Genomic DNA, 22,226 nt, shown 5'->3' with positions numbered 1-22,226 from the left:
ACCAACTGCAACCTCAAAAATCATATATCAGAATGGATACTCTACTTCAATGAGGACAATATGCATGTATACGATACATTCTGTAACCTAACCTGCATATACCTCTAAAGATACTGAATCATAAAACTTCTAAACCATAAACTATACTACCCAAAGACATTCTGAAGATCTACTATCATATTACATATTCCTAAATAGATAACAGCAAAGATCACCCTTCTTGCTTAATCAATCAGTTAGCCAGACTCAATCTCCTTACACAATCAGCTTTTCTTCAGATCTAATGAAGACATCATTGACAAACAACAGTAAAACAACAACATTGATCAGATAGATCAATCATTTCTGAATAACAAGCCCTTCCTCTACATATGCTACTTGGAACTGCTGAATCCATGTGAATACACACCTTCACCAAGGCGAACCTGCGTATAGATCTATAAATGATGACTTATAAATTCATAACTTCTTAAGACTTCAGATATACCTAGATCATATCATATAAAGGATAAAGCATGCATTATCACTCAGATCTAGCCTACCCATTATCAGATCATACAATGATAATTCATTTTAGGTTTCATGATCTTGATCCAACATTGTATCCAAGGGTGCACAAGATGTTTTAGATCTATATCATAACCATAGCCCTTACAACACAAAATATACTTCAAATAGAAGTATTCATGAAAAACCCTTTCACTTGCACACTTAGCCCTTTGATCTTCTCCTCCTTATATACGTAGAACCTTTGTCAATACCATGCACCAAGACAACACTTAGAACCTATGGTATTCTTAGACAGGAACAAGTAACCGTTATTCCACTCAATATTGTGGGCTAATACCATGGTATGGACCCTTGGTATTCTTTAACCTTAATTTTCCATCCCACATGCACTTTTCCTTCTGTGAAACTACGTGCATACAGATACACGACTTTTATTCTATATACTGGTGTGTATACGTGACTTGGACTGGGTTAACCAACATATACCACTTAAAACATTCTCTTTCCTCCATTGCTTGATTCTAATATGTAATCCTTTGTCCCATCATCCTGTTCTTCTAGACCATTACTTTGTTACCTCTAAATTGGCTTGTTACAATGTGAGTTACCATCATACATCAATTTATTATTTTTGAACTGACTTGTATGTGGGTTTCCATCAAGGACAACACATGTACCATAATGACAACAATATACCCCTTTAGACTTGATGGAAAATATATTGGTGTTGATCACATCAAGTTGTAGAACGTATTAGATATATCAAACAACACCAAGATACTCTCCCCCTTTTACATCAAGGGAAAAGGGAGGACCAAGATATTCTCCCCCTTAGTACATGCTGAGTCGCATTATACTGTCCATGCTCCGCCTCAGCACATGCAGAGTCTGCAGTAATATTTGAAAAAAAAATAACATGACTTTATAACTCAACTATGTGAGTATGACCTTCCTGTCACCAATGACTCATACATACATCAATCACCCAACGAAGCGGAGATACATCAAATGTTAATACATGACTTAAAATTTCAATTATTACATCATCCTTCCCATGCATAGTGTGGGTACAAATTACATCATATCTCCAAAAGGACTCATTCATAATAGACTATGACAGAAAGAGACATATTATTATACCATAGGTCTTTACATGACCTTTTCATCAAATGACATTAATAACTAAGACCATAGTTGAATTCAACAATCATGATGCCAACAATGAATAATATTTTGAAGGATAATGATCCCCCTGAACCTGTGCTACCTGTGCATTGTCAACAATTCATTCATCATGGCATCTTCATCAATCAAATAAACATCAATGAGAAAAGCATATAAGAAAACTGTATCCATCAACATCAGACTGAAAAACCATGTCAGAAATCGATTTTGAGTCCAACCCATTCTTTTTATATTAGAAAAACACATACACTACTACCAGCACATAAACTCACGTATATATGTGACTCTGCTTCATGAAATCTGCATATAGAAGACAATCCTCTGAATATGAACAAACGGGTTTTAACAGCAAGTGAGGTAGAAATAGCTCCCAGCTTTTGCCTGAGAAATTCAAATGCTTCTCTAGGAAGAGGTTTGGTAAATATATCAGTGCCCTGATCCTTGGAGGGAACATCCTCTAATTTAACCTTTTTTTCAATTACTTGTTCTCGTAGAAATTAGTACTTCATGGATATGTGCCTGGTCCTGGAGTGCATAACAAGATTTTTTGAGATACTAATTGCACTTTTATTTTCACATCGGATGGAGATGGGTGGAGAACATGTAATTTGAATATCTTGTAATGTCTGCATCATCCAGAGATGTTGTGTGCAGCAAGATGCAGTAGCCATATATTCTGCTTCCACTGTAGATAAGGAAATCAAACTTTGTTTCTTGCTGAATCAAGATACTAATCGTGATCCCATATAGAATGCACCTCCACTAGTTCTTTTTCGGTCATCAACATTTCCAGCCCAACTCGTATCTGTATATGCATGAAGGGTAAGATTTGTATCTTTAGGATACGATAGACCAAACTCTTGAGTTCCTTGGAGATATTTAAATATTCTCTTTACTGCCTGAAGATGTGATTCCTTTAGATTGGCTTGGAATCTTCCAACAATTCCTACCCCATGCTTGATATCTAGTCTTGTAACTATTAGATAAAGTAGACTTCCAATCATAGATTTGTACTCTGGTTGATTCACTGTAGGAGATTCATCATTAGAACTGAGACTACATAGTGTTCCCATTGGAGTACATACTGATTTGGAATCTTCCATTCTATACTTCTTCATGATTTTCTTAAGATATTTAGTCTGTGAAAGAAATATGCCATTTTTTGTTTGTTGCACTTGTAGACCAAGAAAATAGGTTAGTTCTCCAAGCAAAGAAATTTCAAATTCTTGTTGCATAATAGAAGAGAAGTTTTGACTCATAGATTCTTCATTACTGCCAAAGATGATATCATCAACATAAACAACAATAATGAGTAGTTTATCATTCTAAATTTTTGTATATAAATTGTTGTCTGCGGATCCTTTTCTGAAGCTTTGTTGTTGAAGATATTTTTCAAGATGATAATACCATGCCCTTAGATCTTGTTTCAGTCCATATAAAGCCATTTTTAGTTTGCATACAAAATTTTAATCATTTCCCAAAATGAATCATTTTGGTTGTTCAATGTATACTTCTTCTTCTAGGTCTCCATTAAGAAATACAAATTTTATATCCATTTGATAACTTTGAATTTTTGAAAACTTGAAAGAGTAAGAAACATTCTTATGGCTTCAAGTCTAGCTATAGGTGAAAAAGTTTCTTCAAAGTCTATACCTTCTTGTTGTGCATACCCTTTACAAACAAGCCTGAATTTATTCCTAATTACCTCTCCATTTTCATTCAAATTATTCTTGAATATGCATTTTGTCCCTATAACATTATTATCATGAGGTCTAGGAAATAATTCCCAAGTATCATTATTTTCAATTTGGTCAAGTTCTTCATCCATGGCCTTAACCCAACATTCATCTTTGCTAGCTTCATTTACATTTTACGATTCTATGGAGGATAATAAGGCTAGATAAATAGAAGATCCTACAACATTTCTTCTTGTTTGTACTCCAGACTCTTTTTCTCATAGAATTTGAGATTATGAATGATTCTTTTGAACATACCTGGATGGAGCCTTTTCCCTGTCAGATGTATATTCTTCTGATGCTTCATTGGTTTCTTCCTCTATATCATTTTGATTTGACACGGGAAATCATTCATCGTCTTCATTATTATCATCTCTTTTGTTGATATCACATGTTTCAGATGTCTGCATGCTTCATTGGTTACAACATCTATGCATTCAACAATTTTTCAAAGTCTCTTATTATAACTTTTATATCCTTTACCTCTAGATGAACAACCAAGAAATATTCCTTCGTCTGCTTAGGTTCAAACTTACCAAGTTTTTCATTATTCTTTTTTATGAAACATTTGCTTCCAAAAACTCTGAAGTGTTTTAGAGTGGGAATCTTACAATACCAAATTTCATATGGAGTTTGATCACTATTTACACATACATGAGATTTCTTGAGAATATTTATCGTAGTATGTGTAGCTTCACCCAAGAAGGTGTATTTTAATATTTGATAATGCCATTACTTTGGTCCATAACCTTAATTTAAATTATAAAAAAATCAATAATTCATTGAAAAATAAACATAGCCTATTGAACATTAAAAAAAATAAGATGTTAATTAAGATTTTTTAACATATTATTTTTATAATTTAAAAGAAGAGAGAAAATAATATGTTAATATTATTTCATATTAACCTATTAATTTAACATAAATTTATATTAAGTTTAAAAACAATATTATATTTTCCTCAATATTTTTTTATTATATAATTGTTTATATAATAATAATTGTATATTGCCCCCGATCGGGGTGTGAAGGGATGTGAGACCCCCATAAGGATCATTGTTATGATTAAATAAGTATGGAGCAGGGCAAGTGGGTGGCCCACCCAATGCAACCACATGCTAAAGACAATTAAGGATTTGACGACATGTAACCAAGTGGCAAAGAGGACCTTGGGCGCTATAATTTGGGTTTTACAAGTGGTAGGTCTCGCGTGTCGCATGCAAATTTTGTGGTTTCACCTTAGGAACTATTGTGAGGTGGTGAAGGTTGTTCATGGGACTGTAGACCTGTACCATAATTTGAGCACCCAACGCAACGTCAATGACAAGGCAAGGCTACTGGTATGTCTCTTAGGACTTCTTAGTTCATGAAATGATGGTCTTGCTGCAAGGAACGAAGCCATAATGGCAGGGTTTTGTGATGGTAGTGCATGGGTTAATTAGGATTGGGTTAAGGTTGTCTATGTTAGCATCTGGAATGTTGATTTCAGTCTTTTATGGAAATCTACTTTCTTAGATGGGCATGTATTGGGAGTCAGGGCCTGCATGTAGTACTATGCCTGTAAATTCTGTTAATGAGTCCTTTAATTCTAAGCATTTGAGGCCTGGATGGGTCTGGGATCGGTTAGAGAGACTAACATGTTCTGGAATTCTTCCCACCCAGAGGGGCATATATGCGGAATCGAGGTCATCACTTATTGTCTGGTTTGTAAATTTTATGAAGGCTTCATTTAATTCCTAGCATGAGAGGCTTGGTTGGGCCTGGAGTCGGTTAGAGAGTCTGGCAGAAGTAAAGCACCTAATCCATTTGAAAGATATGGTGAAAATCGGGCCTTTTGCTAGCCCAAAGGAAAACGACGAGGGTGTCAGGGTTCTTTGTATATTCATTCCTTAGAATAGGAAATGGGGAACGAAAATTGTCTCCCACTGGAAAGAGACAGATGGTAAAGCTTTCATTTGTAATTTGGACGGTAAATATTTTATTAAACCATCTGTGTGCATTACCCTTTCAGGTCTGCCTAAATTGCAAGCTACTCCAGCTCCAACACGGCTAGTTATCACTACAGTGAGGGAACGAGAGGTACCGCAGTCGTTAGGATACCCAGTCTACAACAACGTGGTGAAGTCAGAGACTGGCACGGGGAAGTGAGGGCGTCGTCGCGACAGTAATCAGAACAACAGGAAAGGGAAAGCGTCACAGGCTTTGTCCAACAAGACCTAGCGTAAAAGAGGAAGGAAAACAAGGGAGGAGAACATGAAAAATATCATGCATTCTTATAGTGTTGGATCCCCGACACAAGTGAAGTCCATAATCTTATCATCAGAGGTGGAATTGTATGCCAAGGCAACAACAGAACCAATTCCAACAAAGGATTGGGAACCTTTGGTAATGGACCATGGATGCACACATGGAAGGTTGAATCTGTTCAAACAGTCAGTCCAACTATAATGGGTAATGAAGAGCTTACTGGCGAGAGCCATGTCAGGAACACAAAACTTGGATGGCCCCCAGAAAACTCAACAATCTGAATCAAGCCTCAAGGACATTTAATGGGAAATACAGGTAGTACATGTACAAAAGTACCATTAGAGTGTCTGCCTTGGCTGCATGGAAAAACAACTGCAAATTCCACAAAAAAATGAAATGCCAGGATTGAGTGCAAAGAACCTTGCCCCAGTAGAATTATCTAATGATTGACTACCGGGAAGTCATGATATTTCTGAAAGTTTCTGATATTTTTTTGTTGTTTTTATGATCTACTCTGAAAACATTTACATTGTCAGTACTATATATAGATGGATGATAGACATGATAGCCTATAAATCTTAGATGGACATACTCAAACTGTTTATGTTTTGGATGTCTTGTGATGTTAATTGGTGGCCAACAGACCTGGTTTCCTTCGGGCAGGTTGAGGCCACCAGACATATATTCTGTAACCTACTTTACATATGATTAATAGAAAGGTACTGCCAAGCTTACACAAAAACAAATTAATAATAAATTTATATTAAAATAATTTTTAGAATTGAAAAATATCTAAAATGGTGTTTTTGAATGATTTAAAAAAAAATATTATATTTTTAAATTGCAATTAGAAAATGTTAATTAAATTTTAAAATGGTTGAAAAACAATATTAAAAAAAAAACATTATGTAATAATTATAATAAATTATTTATAAAGAAATAAATTTATATTAAATAATTTAAAAAATAATATTAAATTTTCTTAATATTCTCTTATTAGTAATATGTGTGTGTGTGAGAGAGAAACAATCAAAATGCTAATTTTTTAAAACGATAATTTAAATTGATGTGTATTTTAATATTTGAATAAGGAGATAGTGCCATTATTTTGGTCCATAACCATAATTTAAATTATAAAAATAATGATTATTTCAATAATTCATTGAAAAATAATCATTATTTTTAAATAATAATTTTAAATATAATAAGTTCAGATAGGCCTTGCTTATCATATGTTCTTAGTAATGCCCCTAGCACTGAAAGTGAGTTAACGCTCAAAGTAGCACTGAAAGCAACTTAGTGCTCAAATATTACAGAAGGATATGCGATTCAATTAATTTCATACACGATGTTCAAGTAAATTTTCTGTATATACACAACATTCGTATATGTGCATATATAGAAGATATGCGCATATATTCCATATAAGCACATTCCGTATACGCTCAACTTTCATATATGGAAGTTGTGCATATACAATAGACACACATATATAAAAGACATGCATATACAAAAAATATACACATATAAGAAAGTTAAGCATATACGAAAGTTGCGCATATACAGTTGACGCACATTTACAAAAGTTACATATACTAAAGTTGCAAATACATGGAGGTTATGTGTATATAAGGTAGTTGCACATATAATTAGAAGATATGTGCATATAGATAAGTTTCGCATATACGAAAGATGTGTGCATATCTTTTGTATATGCATAATTTCCATATATGGAAGTTGCACATATACAATAGATGCACATATATAAAAGTGTTGGGAAAAATACTGAAAGGGGGGGTGAATCAGTGTTTAAACTTTCACAATAATTATTTTAATTTTTAACACTGTATACATGATTTTACAAAAACCAAATAGCGTATGTCCGCGACTATATTGAATGAAACCAACGTATAGATAATAAACTTGTAAAACAACTAATTCATTATTTATTGAATTTAAACCATGGTGTGATGCATTTTCTAAGCAGTAAATAGATGCAGTAAGAAAAAAATATATCAACACGCATGAACACCAGGATTTTTGAGGTGGAAACCCAATGTGGGAAAAAACCACTACTGTTGTCGTCTCAACCTTCAATCTTCTTATTAGAAAGAGTGTTTACAATTTTTGTACTGGTGCAAACTTTTTCCAGTACACAGGCATCTATGTGTTGAAGGCTACAACCTTCACTCGTTTTCCAGCTTCTACTAGAAGGGAGCTCCAACCCCCTAGTTCTTGTACTAGCTGATATGTTTAGCAGTATGTAGGTGCCGATCTACAGAAGGCTACCACCTTCACTCTTTGTCCAGGGACGACATTTCATAGATTTGAAAACTGGATACTCCTGGTACACATCAACACAATATGTATGCCACATTTCATTAAATTTTCATACCGAACCCATCACTAACATTGAAGCTCAATCATCACTGCAATATAACCATCAAATACAACTGCATCACCCAATCACTAAAACTTCTCAACACAATCAATCAATCTGAACAATATGATCATTGTCACCAGAACATAGAGCTAAACCTAGAATACCACATCAACAACCAAAACCAACTGCAACCTCAAAAATCATATATCAGAATGTATACGCTATTTCAATGAGGACAACCTACATGTATACGATATTTTTTGTAACCCAACCTGTGTATGCCTCTAAAGATACTGAATCATAAAACTTCTAAACCATGAACTATACTACCCAAAGACATTCTGAAGATCTACTATCATATCACATATTCCTAAATAGATAACAGCAAAGATCACCCTTCTTACTTAATCAATTAGTTACCCAGACTCAATCTGCTTACACAATCAACTTTTCTTCAGATCTAATGAAGACATCATTGACAAACAACAGTAAAACAACAACATTGATCAGATAGATCAATCGTTTATGAATAACAAGCCCTTCCTCTACATATGCTACTTGGAAGTGCTGAATCCACATGTATATGCACCTTCACCGAGGCGAACCTATGTATAGATTTGCAAATAATGACTTATAAATTCACATCTTTTTAAGACTTCAGATATACCTAGATCATAGCATATAAGGGATAAAACATGCGTTATCACTCGGATCTAGCCTATCCATTATTAGATCATACAATGATAATTCATTTTAGGTCTCATGATCTTTATCTAACATTGTATCCAAGGGTGGACAAGATGTTTTAGATCTATATCATAACCATAGCCCTTACAACACAAAATATACTTCAAATAGAAGTATTCATGAAAAACCCTTTCACTTGCACACTTAGCCCCTTGATCTTCTCCTCCTTATATACGTAGAACCTTTGTCAATACCATGCACCAAGACAACACTTAGAACCTATGGTATTCTTAGACAGGATCAAGTAACCATTATTCCACTCAATATTGTGGGCTAATACCATGGTATGGACCCTTGGTATTCTTTAACCTTAATTTTCCATCCCATATGCAATTTTCCTTCTGTGAAACTACGTGCATACATATACATGCCTTTTATTCTATGTACTGGTGTGTATACGTGACTTGGACTAGGTTAACCAGCATATACCACTTAAAACATTCTCTTTCCTCCATTGCTTGATTCTAATATGTAATCCTTTGTCCAATCATCCTGTTCTTCTAGACCATTACATTGTTACCTCTAAATTGGCTTGTTACAATGTGAGTTACCATCATACATCAATTTATCATTTCTAAATTAACTTGTATGTGGGTTTCCATCAAGGACAACACATGTACCATAATGCCAATAATATCCCCCTTTGTACTTGATGGAAACTATACTGGTGTTGATCACTTCAAGTTGTAGAACCTGTTAGATATATCAAACAACACCAAGATAGTCTCCCCCTTTTACATCAAGGGAAAAAGGGAGGACCAAGATATTCTCCCCCTTAGTACATGTTGAGATGCACTATACTGTCCATGCTCCCCCTCAGCACATGCAGAGTCTATAGTAATATTTAAAAAAAAATAACATGACTTTATAACTCAACTATGTGAGTATGACCTTCCTATCACCAATGGCTCATACATACATCAATCACCCAACCAAGTGGAGATACACCAAATGTTCATACATGACTTAAAATTGTAATTATTACATCATCCTTCCCATGCATAGTGCGGGTACAAATTACATCATATCTCCAAAAGGACTCATTCATAATAGACTATGACAGAAAGAGACATATTATTACACCATAGGTCTTTACATGACCTTTTCATGAAATGACATTAATAACTGAGACCATAGTTGAATTCAACAATCATGATGCCAATAATGAATAATATTTTGAAGGATAATGCTTCCCCTGAACCTGTGCTACCCGTGCATTGTCAACAATTCATTCATCAAGGAATCTTCATCAATCAAATAAACATCAATGAGAAAAGCATATAAGAAAATTGTATCCATCAACATCAGACTGAACAATCATGTCAGAAATCGATTTTGAGTTCGACCCACTGTTTTTCTATAAGAAAAACTCATACGCTACTACCAGCACATAAACTCGCGTATATATGTGACTCTACTTCATGAAATCCGCGTATAGAAAACAATCCTCTAAATCTGAACAAACGGGTTTTAATAGCAAGATGAGGTAGAAATAGCTCCCAGCTTTTGCCTGAGAAATTCAAATGCTTCTCTAGGAAGAGGTTTGGTAAATATATCAACACCCTGATCCTTGGAGGGAAGATACTCTAATTTAACCTTTTGTTCAATTACTTGTTCTCATAGAAATTGGTACTTAATGGATATGTGCTTGGTCTTGGAGTGCATAAAAAGATTTTTCAAGATACTAATTGCACTTTTATTGTCACATCGGATGGAGATGGGTGGAGAACATGTAATTTTAATATCTTGTAATGTCTACATCATCCAGAGAACTTGCGTGCAGCAAGATGCAGCAGCCTCATATTCTGCTTCTACTGTAGATAAGGAAATCGAACTTTGTTTCTTGCTGAACCAAGATACTAATCGTGATCCCATATAGAATGCACCTCCACTAGTTCTTTTTCGGTCATCAACATTTCCAGCCCAATTCTTATCTGTATATGCATGAAGGGTGAGATATGCATCTTTAAGATATGACAGACCAAACTCTTGAGTTCCTTGGAGATATTTGAATATTCTCTTTACTTCCTGAAGATGTGATTCCTTCGGATTGGCTTGGAATATTCCAACAATTCCTACCCCATGCATGATATCTGGTTTGGTACCTGTTAAATAAAGTAGACTTCCAATCATAGATTTGTACTCTAGTTGATTCACTGTAGGAGATTCATCATCAGAATTGAGACTACATCTTGTTACCATTGGATTACATACTGGTTTGGAATCTTCCATTCTGTACTTATTCATGATTTTCTTAAAATATTTAGTCTGTGAGAGAAAGATGCCATTTTTTGTTTGTTGCACTTGTAGACCAAGAAAATAGGTTAGTTCTCCAAGCAAAGAAATTTCGAATTCTTGCTGCATAATAGAAGAGAAGTTTTGACTCATAGATTCTTCATTACTGCCAAAGATGACATCATCAACATAAACAACAATAATGAGTAGTTTATCATTCTTAATTTTTGTATATAAGTTGTTGTCTGTGGATCCTTTTGTGAAGCCTTGTTGTTGAGAATATTTTTCAAGATGATAATACCATGCCCTCAGAGCTTGTTTCAATCCATATAAACCATTTTTGAGTTTGCATACAAAGTTTTCATCATTTCCAAAAATGAATCATTCCGGTTGTTCAATGTATACTTCTTCTTCTATATCTACATTAAGAAACGAAAATTTTACATCCATTTGATAACTTTGAATTTTTGAAAACTTGAAAGAGCAAGAAACATTCTTTTGGCTTCAAGTCTAGCTATAGGTGAAAAAGTTTCTTCAAAGTCTATACCTTCTGGTTATGCATACCCTTTACAAACAAGCCTGAATTTATTCCTAATTACCTCTCCATTTTCATTCAACTTATTCTTGAATATGAATTTTGTCCCTATAACATTATTATCATGAGGTCTAGGAACTGATTCCCAAGTATCGTTCTTTTCAATTTGGTCAAGTTCTTCATCCATGGCCTTAACCCAGCATTCATCTCTGCTAGCTTCATTTACATTTTGTGGTTCTATGGAGGATAATAAGGCTAGACAACTAGAAGATCCTACAAGATTTCTTCTTGTTTGTACTCCAGACCCTTTTTCTCATAGAATTTGAGATTCTGAATGATTCTTTTGAACATACCTAGATGGAGCCTTTTCCCTGTTAGATGTATATTCTTCTAATGCTTCATTGGTTTCTACCTCTATATCATTTTGATTTGATATCAGAAATCATTCACTGTCTTCATTATTATCATCTCTTTTGCTGATATCACATGTTTCGGATGTTTGCATGCTTCATCGATTACAACATCAATGCATTCAACAATTTTTCGAAGTCTCTTATTATAACTTTTATATCCTTTACCTCTAGATGAATAACCAAGAAATATTCCTTCACCTGCTCTAGGTTCAAACTTACCAAGTTTTTCATCATTCTTTTTTATGAAACATTTTCTTCCAAAAACTCTGATGTGTTTTACAGTGGGAATCTTACAATACCAAATTTCATATGGAGTTTGATTAGTATTTACACATACATGAGATTTGTTGAGAATATTTACCGTAGTATGTGTAGCTTCACCCCAGAAGGTGTCAGAAGTTCCAGACTCATCAAGCATAGCTCAAGCCATTTGTTGAACCATTCTATTCATTCTTTCCACCATGCCATTTTGTTGAGGATTTATGGAAACATAGAACTGTCTCTTTATTCCATGTTGTTCACAAAATTCAAAAAATCATCTTATATGAATTCTCCTCCCCGATCAGATGTGAGACATTTAATTTTTAGATCTAATTCATTTTCAACTAAATATTTGAAGACTTTAAACTTTTTAAATGCTTCATATTTATGTTTTAGTAAACCAATCCAACACATTCTAGAAAAATCATCAGTGAATAAAATGTATTATTCTTCTCGACGAGGTGACTTTTTCCTTGTTCGTCCACACAAATCAGTATGAATGAGTTCAAGAGGCTTACTTGGTGACCCTTCTTTGGCATTGAATTGAACTCTGGTTTGCTTACCGAATTGACATGGTTTGAAAATGGTATTTTCTCGGATGATGATATCTAGAAGATCATGAACAACCTTGATCCTGCATGATTTTCTAATTTGAGAAAATATTAGATGCCACAATATTCTGTGTGATAACCATTTCTCTTATGTTTTTCTTAGATAGCATTGTTCTTGACCTCCTTCTAGTATATATAGATTGCTTGGAGTTCTTGTACCTTTCATTATGGTCTTTCTTGTGTCAAGCTCACAAACCACACATTCGTTTGATCGAAACACAACTTCATTTCCTTGATCACACATTTGACTAACACTCAATAAGTTATGTTTTAATCCATCAACATACATAGCATTTCCAGCTTCAACCTTTTCTTTTACATAAATAGAACCCTTACCCTTAATTATAGTTGGTGTGTTATTTCCAAAAGAGACATTATTTTGTTTTTCTAAAGAATTTTATTAAAGGAGTTTATCTTTATCACCTGTCATGTGTTTAGAGCATCCACTATCAATGTACTACTGATTTTCCAATCCTTCTGCAAACAGATCTATGTCACATTTTTCTTACCATAGTTCCTTCTTTTTCCATACCTTGGAGTGTGATGATGTTTGCTCCTTTTGATATGTTGGCCAAAACTTTCTCCTCCATTTAGATTCTTCATGACCAAAGTTATTGCAAAATGAACATTCAATTTCATCTTCAAGAGGTGAAAAGTTATTACAAGATCTCTTCTTGATTCCTGTCACGCTCCTTTGTTTTCTTACTTCTCTAGTCATGATAGTTTTGTAAGTAACACATTAAGCAGCCTTATGACCAAAGTTATGGCATGAAAAGCATTTTCCTTTAAAGAAGAAGTTTCCGTGATCATAAAATATTTTGGTATTGTTCACCTTTTGGTTAGTTCTTCTATTGATGTTCACCCTTGGAGTAAAATGAGCATGATCTACCTGGGGAGTAAATTTGGGATTTTTTTGAGGATTGATGCATTATTGACTGGTTTTTGTTGCATCAAGATAGTTTCTGGTGATGGCTGAAAGCTTTACTAGTTGGGATGTTTCTCCAGTGTGTCGAAGACCAGTCTTTATAGGAGGAGAACATTGAACCTTGATGATTTGTTCTAAGGTTTTTGATCCTTTAGAAAATCTAAGATTCATAGGTCTTTTCTTATCAAATTCCTTTCTTAGACTCACTACTTGGCACTCTAATTCTTCATTCTTTTTTACCCTTTCCATGAGTTGATGTGTCAAAGTGTCTATGACTATATTCTTTTCTTCCAAGAAGATTTTGAGTTGAGTGATTTCTTCAATAAAATATTCTTCTTCTAAGGCATCCATAAACTTATCATTTTCATAAGCCATGAGAAGTTTAATTTCTTGATCAAATTCACCTTCATCACTATTAGACAGGCCATCACTATCTTCATGAGTATAATAACTTCTTCTATTAACAAACTGTTTCCTATTACCTTTTGCAGAATCCTTTCCTTTGTCATGGTTATCTTTATGAGGACATTTAGCAACATAATGACCAACTCTACCACAAGAAAAACATTTGAAGGGAAGCTTACCTTTGAATCTTCTGGTACCCAGTTGAAGTTTCTTCACAAAGCTTACCTCATCTTCTTCTAATATATATCCTGATTCCTTTAGATCTTTCTTTTCTTTTCCCTTTGTAGAGGCTTTGAAAGCGGCTTCTCTAATTTCTAATGGACCTCCTTTCCTCATTTCAAAGGCAATTAAAATTCCATGAAGTTGAACAATAGTAACAGATTGTACATCCTACTTCTCTTCCATGACATATACTTTTGACTCAAATTTAGGAGATATAGATCTTAAGATTTTCTCTACTATAATAGCCTCATTTATTTCTTCACCCAAATTATTCATACGATTTACAATATCATCTACTTGTAAAAGGTAACTAGCAATACTTTCATCACTATTAATTTTGAGAGTTTCATATTGAATTCTATGAGTTTGGAGCTTAGCATGTTTTACCTGACAGTCCCCTTCGTAGCTCTGAATGATTCTGTCCCATATTGCTTTGATTGTATTGAGCTGCATGACTTTGACGAATTCTGATTCTGATAGACTTCTGAATAATGCATTGACGACTTTTCCATTGGTTTCATATGATTTCTTTTTTGCTGGATCTGTGGGCACTATTGTTGGATATTGGTATCCTCCTTCCACAATTGTCCAAACATCAGCTCCAAGTGACTAAAGATAGGCTCAGGTTCTTTCCTTCCAATATGCGAATTTATTTCTGTTGAAGATTGGTTGTCTGATAGATCCCATTCCTTCGTGATTACTCATCTTTATAGATCTTCCTTCAAGCGATCCAGCTTCTTCTGAAGGACTTGCTCTGATACCAATTGTTGGGAAAAATACTTAGAGAGGGAGGGGTGAATCAATATTTAAAATTTAACAATAATTATTTTTCATTTTCGCATTGTATACACGATTTTACAAAAACAAACAGTGTATGTCCATGACTATAATGAATGAAACCAACATATAGATAATAAACTTGTAAAACAACCAATTCACTGTCTATTGAACTTAAATCAGAGTGTGATGCATTTTCTAAGCAGTAAACAGATGCAGTAAGAACAAAATCTATCAACACATAAGAAACACACATGAACACCAATATTTTTCAGGTGGAAACCCAATGTGGGAAAAAACCACCGTTGTTTTCGTCTCAATCTTTAATCTTCTTATTATAAAAAGTGTTTACAAGTTTTGTACTAGTGCATACTTTTTCCAGTATGCTTTGATATGAATTTAAACAAGAACACAACAAATTACAGATACAACCATAAATACAGAGATGTAGTAGAAATAATACTTCATTTCATTAATATCAAATACTAAAATATGATTACAAACATAATGGAAATAAGACTAACTCAGGCAATGGTACGTTATCTCTGAGAAGAGATGTGGTGGCTACATTCCTCTGAACTGTGTTACAATGAGGCTCGAACACCTATTTATTGTTGAGAAACAATGGAAAACTCTAAAAATAAAAAAAAGTAACCCTAGGAGATGAAGCATCAAACTATGGGCCCCGTTTGGGTAAATTGGTACATCAACTTCCCAGGGTCATAACATTGGCATACGATCTCTAATTGATGCACCCAATACCTCGTTAGAAATATCTATTTGAGGACTACAACTTTTGTGTGACCAACATCATTTTATTCTAGGTATTGGTCCCAGTGTTCCCAAAAAACGTCATTTAAGGCCTCAAAATGGCTTCGGAAGTTTAGGATCTGAACAACTGCCAAAAATAGTAAATTGTGCTACAAATAAGGAAACTGAAAAACTAAAACCAAGTGGAATAGGTTGGTGGCCAACAATATCCACCTGGATCATTCCTCCCCCCCTAGGAAGCAATGGTCCCCATTGCGTTGAGTTCCTCCATGAGAAGAGAAAACTTTTGTTGAACTTGGTCCTTAGTGACTTGTTCTGCAATCTCTGATGTGTCCAGTAATGGTCTGAAGCATAGTTGAGGGTGGTCCACATTGAACACTCGATGCAAGCCAAGGAATGGGGGAATGTTGTGCTTCAAAACATTGTTTCCCACAGCCTTGGTAATGTTGTAAGGACCATATCGGAGTGGTTTGAGCTTCCGATGGGCTCTTGCAAGGCACTATTTCTACAGATGCAACCAGACTTTATTGCTCGCTTGAAACTTGTGTGGAACCCAGTGTTGATCATGTTGCTACCTGTACTTGGAATTTTCCACAATGGAGTGACGATATATCAGCCTGATGGGTAGAGGTGCTCTAGGAGTCAAATTGAGTGAATGCTTGACCTGACAGTGGTGAGGAGAAGATGTTCCTGTATTCTTTCATGATTTTATCCATCTAATGCTACTACATGGAGGAACCCTTCCCGGGGGTCATGGATGTGGCGATGATGTTTCTGTAGGTTTTAACACCATACAGAAATTACTTGCATACGAATTCTAAAACATAGAAAATAAACAATACAAGAGCATAACACATAAAAAACATATACACAAAGATTTTCCCCTAGATATGAAAACCGGGACTACCAGATTTATTTTTCATTATATTCCTTTCATATGTTACAATACATATATATACATGCTGAAGCATCCAATACCATGGACCAAAAAACCATCGTGCCCAAAACTATGTGCTAAAATCATGAACAAAACCATAGGTAGGTTCGTCCCACCTAATACAGGGTCCCAAAATATTTTTTTTGGGGCAACATAGAGGGGGCTACCCGCCCCCCTCAAACCCCCTGGACAGGGGGGCGTACTACCTCCGCTGCACAATTGGCCATAGGAGAGCTTAGTCATTTATCCAGCCCTACAACACCTATTGTTTATCTACACCAAGAGAACTTCTCAGAGCTCACAAATTTTGTCAATGCATCTATAGTATTCTTCAAACTGTCCACCTTTACCAACAACACCATTTTGTCTTTTATCATATCCCTCACAAAGTGATACTGAACGTCAATGTGATTTTTCTTTGAATGGTAAGAAGGTTTCTTTGCCAATAAAATTTCACTTTGGCTATCACAGTCTCTTCTTATAGCTCTTTGCACTAACCCCAAACTTGAACACAATCTCTACAACCAAACTGCTTCCTTGCTTGCATGAGTGGCTGCCATGTATTCTGCCTCTGTAGTTGATAATGCCACTACAGATTGTTTCTTACTCATCCAACTAACTGCACCTCCAAATAGGTTAAACACATACCCACTTGTAGATATTCTATGATCTAGATCTCCAGCCCAGTCTGCATCAACAAATCCACGAATATCCAACACTTTGTCCAATATTGATCTACCTTGGTAGCACAAACCATAATCACTAGTGCCACGCAAATACCTGAAAACCCGCTTCACTGCTATCCAATGCTCCCTTGGTTTTGACATGAACCTGCTCAATACTCCCACTACATGTGCAATGTTTGGTCTAGTACAGACCATCGCATACATCAAGTTGCCGACTACACTTGCATATGGAACACAAGACATGTCCTCTTCCTCTTCTTGTGTCTTCAGACACTGTTCAACAGATAACTTTACACCTAAATGAATAGAAACCTTCACTGGTTTATAATCCTGCATATTAAACCTCTGCAGCATTGTCTCGACATACTTCCTCTGGTTTAACAGAGCTTCCTCTTCTCCCAATCTCTCTTAATTTCCATGCCCAAAATATAGTTTGCAGCACCAATATCTTTCATGTCGAATTTTGAGGACAATTGGGTCTTCAAATCCTGGATAATTTCTTTGTCATTTCCAACCAGCAACATATCATCCACATACAAGACTAGATAAATAATAGGGTCATCAATTAATTTAAAATACACACAATGATCTGCTTGGCTTCTGGTGAAGCCAAGTCCCCATATAAATGTATAAAATTTCTAATACCACATCCTTGGTGACTGTTTTAACCCATACAGAGACTTCTTTAACTTGCATACTAGTTTTTTCTTACCCTTCACCGCAAAGCCTTCGGGTTGTTTCATGTAGATCTCCTCTTCCAGATCCCCGTGAAGAAATGTTGTCTTCACATCCATCTGTTGTACCTCAAAATCAAAAGCAGCAGCAACAGATAAAAGTAATCTAATAGAAGTTACCTTGGCAACAGGACAAAAAATATCACCAAAATCAATTCCCGGCACCTGGGAATAACCTTTTGCTACCAACCGAACTTTGTATTTCTCCACTTTTCCTTCTGCATTTGTCTTCTTTTTGAACACCCATTTTCTGCCAATGGGTTTCCTTCCAGCCGGAAACTCCACCAGATCCCAAGCCTCATTTTTGTGCAAAAATGCCATTTCATCACCATGGCCTCTTTCCAGAGTTTTCCATCCTCTAAATCTATTGTTTCTTTCATAGTTCTGGGATCATCATCAGTAATATATAAAGAAAAATTTGAACAGAAAGAAGATGGACTATAGCTTTTTGGTTGCCTTCTTTCTCGAACTGATCTTCTCACAACCAAAGTTTGTGGCTCTTCATCTTCTGATTCCTCTTCTACTATAGAGTCTGATTCTTCCTCCTATAGCTCAAACTCTATCTTCTCAGATTCCTTTGATGAGACTTCATGTTTAATAAAAAATTTCACCTCCCTGAACACCACATCTCAGTTGTACACAAACTTCCTTGTTACTTGGTTCCAAAGCTTATAACCCTTTAAACCATCCTTATACCAAATAAATATGCAATTTTAAGATTTACTATCCAAATTTGTTCTTTTCTCCTTTGAAACATGTACATATGCATCACATCCAAATACCCTCAGATGTGAAAGAGAGGGTTTCTTACCAGCCCATACCTCTTGTGGAGTCTTATCCTCCAATGCTGATGAAGGTGATCTGTTGACCAGGTAAGATGTTGTCTCCATCGCCTCTGCCCTGAACTCCTGTCCTAACTCGGCACCACTGAGCATGCTTCTTGCCATTTCCATCAACGTCTTGTTCATTCTTTCTGCAACTCCATTTTTCTCAAGTGTGTATGGAGTAGTATCCTGTCATGCTATACCACACTTCTTATAGAATTCTTCAAATTCCTTGCTGCAAAACTCTCCACCATTATCTGTCCTCAACACCTTCATCTTCTTCTCTATCTGGTTTTCCACCAAAGCCTTAAATTCTTTAAACCGATCAAAGACTTCAAATTTCTTCTTGAGGAAATATATCCATGTATTCCTTGAGAAGTCATCCATAAATGATACATAGTACACAAACTTACCCAGTGATGGAACCTTCACAAGTCCAAACACATCACTATACACAAGCTCTAATATCTGTTTCGCCCTCCGACCACCAAAGGGGAAACTCACCGGATTCTTCTTCCCATATACACAATTTTCACAGAAATCAAAATCCAGAGAGCTATTAGTCATACCTTTACCATGAAGTATTTGAAGGCCCTTCTCTCCAATATGTCCAAGCCTTTGATGCCATAGCATGGTCTTTTCTCCAGAGACCACTAGATTTTCTACTCCACTTTGAGGAACCACAAAACTCTTGCACCCATCAATAACAGTGTTACCTTGCATCTTGTACAAAGTTCCAATATGAACTCCCCACATCAATGCCAGTGCTCCCTGAACCATCTTGCAGGTATCCTTCTCGGACATTGTTTTTACACCTACATCATCCAGCTTGTTTACAGAAATCATATTTCTAGCCAATGCATGAATATGCATAACACCTGGAAGTGTTATAACCCTTCCACCTTGCAACTTCAACTTTAGTTTTCCGCAACCGAAAATTCTAGCCTTCCTATCATCCCCTAAGAGTACATCACCACCATCATGTTGTCATACTCGCAGAACCACTCTCTATGGGGAGTGAAGTGAAAGGATGCACCTGAGTCAATCAACTATGCCTCATGATCTACATGTGTACTATGCCTCATGATCTACATGTGTAATTGAAGAAGCCAAGTACACATCCCCACCTTCATATCAGGTGGTTTTCCCCTCTACAGAAGGAGCATCATTAGATCCATTTCCTTTCTCGGGAGCTTTCTATTTACAGTATCTTTTGTAGTGCCCTTCCTTTCCGAATTTCCAGACACCACCTTTATAGGTTTTCCTGGAGATTTAGATCTATCTCTGGATTTAGATCTCCCACTCGATGACTCTTTTTTTTTAATTATGTTTTGGGCCCATCCTCAGATAGACAAGGCATCACCATTCTATCTCTCCATATTTTTTCGACTCATCTAAATTGTTAGCAAGGATGAGACTATTTCATCAAACTACAAGGCAATTGCATTGCTACCTATTGCAATAACCAGACTATCCCACGAATCTGGTAGAGAACACAACAAACTGATGCACTTATCTTCATCTGAAATTTTAATATCAATAGATAATAACTGACTTACCATAGTATTAAATGCGTTCATATGCTCTGTCACTGAGTCTCCATATTTCATCCTCAGGTTATACAACCTTCTCCACAGGAATAGTTTATTCACCAGAGACTTCAATTGGTAAAACTTCCTAGCTTGTCCCACAAATCCTTCAATGTAGCTTCCCTTGATACATTCAAAAATACTGAATCTGAGACACACAATCGCATTTTTCTCTTTGCCTTCCAATCCAACTTCTTCCATTCTTCATCAGACACTCCCGTTGGTTTAGTACCTGGATCTACTATGATCCACTGATCTTTATCCACCAACAGATCCTCCATCTTGGGTTTCCACAACTCAAAACTCTAACCATTAAATTTATCGATCTCTATCTATCCATTGCTCACCATCTTCTTTCACCACCAGAATTGATACCACAGAGATCCCACTGAACAGGGTCTACCACAGGCTCGAGTGAAACTCCTCAGCAACAACGTCGTCCCCTTGAAGCCAAAATAGCTCTGATACCAAATGTAGGTTTTAACCCCATAAAAAAATCACCTGCATACAAATTCTAAAACACAGAAAATAAACAATTCGAGAGCATAACACATAAAACACATATACACAGAGATTTTCCCCTAGATCCCAAAACCGGGACTACGGGATTGATTTTTCATTATGCTCCTTTCATAAGTTACAATACATATATATACATGTCGAAGCATCCAATACCATGGATCAAAAAACCATCGCGTCCAAAACCATGTGCTAAAACCATGCACAAAACCATAGGTAGGTTCGTCCCACCTAATATAGGGTCCCAAAAAAGTTTGCCCGGGGCACTGCCCTGGATCCCATAGAGGGGGGCTAACCGCTACGCAATTGGCGCAATGAACGGGAGGCTCTGCCACCCCCCCCCCCCCCCCCCCCCCCCAACCCCCCCAGTTAACTAGGTTAGCTAGTTTTGGAAAGAATATAACACAACCCAACACTTCCCCTTACTTTGAGAGCGATACAGAAAGAAAATAAATTTCCTAGTCTGGGAGATGCTCCTACTACATTTCTTAGCAGATATCAAAGATGTGGCAGTAGGTGGAGCTGCCTCCAGTATCCTATATAATGTTAGGTGGAGCTACCTTCGGTATCCTGTATAATGTATTACCCAAAGAAATAATAACAGCACGAGGCCTTGACTCATACACAGCATGTCGCTTCCACAAGTATGGTTGGCCTAATAATACATCACAAACATCAAGGAGTGCAACGTCACATAATACCTCATATGTGAAGGGCTTCATGTTGTATGGAAGGCGGCACTACTGGCAGACTCGAAGATCTCATCCTTGATTAAGCCATCCTATGTTGTATGGTTGCGGGTGTGGTATGGTCAGTAGGCCCAGATGCTTTACAACCTCTACCGAAATGAGGTTCTTCTGGCTGCCACTATCAAAAATGAATTGCAGCGGCGAACCCTTCACCCACATTTGTGAGTGGAAAAGATGCTCCCCCTCCTCTAGATCTTTAGGCCCATTCTTCTGGATCTTGGCAGT

The sequence above is a fragment of the Pinus tabuliformis genome, chromosome 8 (assembly GCF_031772625.1).
Source record: "Pinus tabuliformis cultivar Carrire ecotype Pingquan chromosome 8, CPIR1, whole genome shotgun sequence".
Lineage (NCBI taxonomy): Eukaryota > Viridiplantae > Streptophyta > Pinopsida > Pinales > Pinaceae > Pinus > Pinus tabuliformis.
The sequence above is the reverse complement of the archived record's forward strand: the minus strand, read 5'-3'. Positions refer to the sequence as shown.